Source organism: Nuphar pumila, chromosome 5 (assembly GCF_984573655.1).
Source record: "Nuphar pumila chromosome 5, dmNupPumi1.hap1.1, whole genome shotgun sequence".
Classification (NCBI taxonomy): Eukaryota; Viridiplantae; Streptophyta; class Magnoliopsida; order Nymphaeales; family Nymphaeaceae; genus Nuphar; species Nuphar pumila.
Window position 1 is genome coordinate 11582755 of NC_143253.1, and position 2281 is coordinate 11585035.

The 2281-nt window shown below is 54.5% G+C and overlaps 1 pseudogene; it reads right to left on the minus strand.

Moving 5' to 3' along the window:
* Positions 1–494: 494 nt before the first annotated feature.
* LOC149836789 (UDP-glycosyltransferase 72B1 pseudogene) lies at positions 495–1921 on the minus strand (annotated as a pseudogene).
* Positions 1922–2281: the final 360 nt, after the last annotated feature.

The following is a 2281-nucleotide window of genomic DNA, read 5'->3' on the forward strand; positions in this document are numbered from 1 at the left end:
AACTTACATAACTCTTTTTTAATTTTTAAAAATGAGTTACATAGCAAGCTAGACCTGTTTATATTTTAGCAATTTAAAATAGTTCAAAGCTAAAGATCGCTTTAAATTTATAATAACATGATCTATATTAAACATTAACCATGGAACGAGGATAAAGGAAAAAATTAATTTTTTTGAGTTTTATGTAAAGGTGAAATTAAATCTAGACTTGTAAAATACTTTATCAAATAGCTAAAACCAAAACCAGGTCTCTTTAGGTTGGGGCCGTCCGGCCCCACGACGTGGCTTTGCCTCCTGTCATTTTTGCCCATCGTCCCAACAACGTGGCTCCTGCCATTAACAAGGAGGTTCCTCATCTTAACAAAAAAAAAAAAATGTAACAAAATAGTAACCAGAAAATTTAAAGCGAATATTAATAACTAGATTGTCATGATTTGGTAAGACTCGCTTTTAATTATTGATCACAGAGACGTTTTTGTCTGTTGGGACAGCTGCAGAGTTGTCACTGAGATGATTGATGCTTCCACCGTTGGGCAACTTCGTCCAGCGACGCGTAAGACGAACCACCGTCCGCAAATGCCTGAGCAGCAGCTCGGCTGAGCTCAGCCACTCTCTCCTTGAGGCGCTCGCCGGCCTCCTCTTGCGTGAGGAGCCTCATCACCCTCGCCACCTCCTCCCTCCCCACCATCCCAACCTCGTAGTCAACCGCCACGGCCATCCGCGCCTCCTCCGCCAGGAAGCGCGCGTTCATCCGCTGCTCCGCGTACAGCGGCCAGGCGATCATGGGCACGCCGCTCAAGATGCTCTCAAGCGTGGAGTTCCACCCGCAGTGTGACATGAAGCCTCCCACCGCCACGTGGCACAAGACCTCCACCTGCGGGACCCACACCGGCACCACCTTCCCGAAGCCCGCGGTCCTCTCGAGAAAGCCCTCCGGCAAGAAACTCGCCGGGTCATCGTCGGGGCCGGACCCGAAGTATGAGCCGTCCTTGTCGTCGGAAGGCGGCCTCACCACCCAGAGGAACCGCCGACCGCTCATCTCCAGCCCCGCGGCGAGTTCCGTCAACTGGTCCGCCGAATGGACCCCACCGCTGCCGAACGACAAGAAGAGGACGGACCCACGTGGCTGCTGATCCAGCCACCGAAGGCACTCAACGTCAGCGGCGAGGTTGGGTGGTCGCACCAACGGGCCCGCCGGATAAACGGGAGGAACGCCGGCCGGGTAGCCTTCGCCCCGCCGGAGAGCGTCGAACGCGAGAGGCTCCAAGGCTTCGAAGGTGTTGACGAGGATCCCGGACGCCCTGGGGAAGTGGGCGACCAAGCGGCGGTAACACTCGTAGGAGACGTTGGTCCGGTCTTGCATGGGGTCGACGAGTTCCCTGCCTTTGAAAGGCGGGCACCCGGGGGCCCGGACAGGCTCCGTCAGGTCTCTGTATTCGCCGGGGATCTCTCGCTCCAGCCTCGGGCAGTAGAGCATGAAGGAGAGAATGGTCGCACTTCCAGTGAAGAAGAGGTAGCTCGGCACCTCGAACTCCGCCGCAATGTCGATGGCGTCGCCGCCGAAGAGGTCGAAGACGAAAGCGGAGGCCGGGAGAATCATGGGGAAGATGCGCCGAAGAGCCGGCATGGACCTCCGCATGATGGTCCATAACCGGGTGACGACCTTTGCATCGGGCGGGAGGTCGGAGGTCGACACCGGTGGGAGGTCTACGAAGGATACGTCGCTCGACTCCTTGGCGAGTTCCTCTAGCGCCAAGGGCGGGAACTCGCCGGAGATGACGACGAAGGTTATGGAGAAGGAGTAGCGAGAGACAAGGTGGCAAGCGAACTGCACCAGAGGGAGGAGGTGGCCCAAGCCGGGGCTGGGAAGGATGACCACGCGGGGTTTCTTGGTTTCCTCCATTACAAACGAAGGCTGCAAGGGTGTTTGCAAAGGGAAGAGGAGTTTCTCTGGCCTATTCTAAAAGAGGAGCAAGTGGAAGCAATTTAATTGTAAGAAAGTTGGCAAGTTGGGAAGGCCCTTTTCTATTGCTGTGAGGCCAACCGCACCTCATCCCCTCTTAAATGTTAAGATGAAAGTTGTTTGGATCAAATTTGACTTTGTAGATTGATTTACCATGGTCGATTTAGTAAGAATCCACTTCTGTATCTAGGGATGGCATAGGATGGGAAACGGCCCCGCCCTGCCTCGCCCCTTTTGGACTGCGGATGGAGGACATGAAACGGGGGGGATGAAGGTTAAAATCAAAACCCGTGTGGGGATGGAGGCGAGGATGGACTT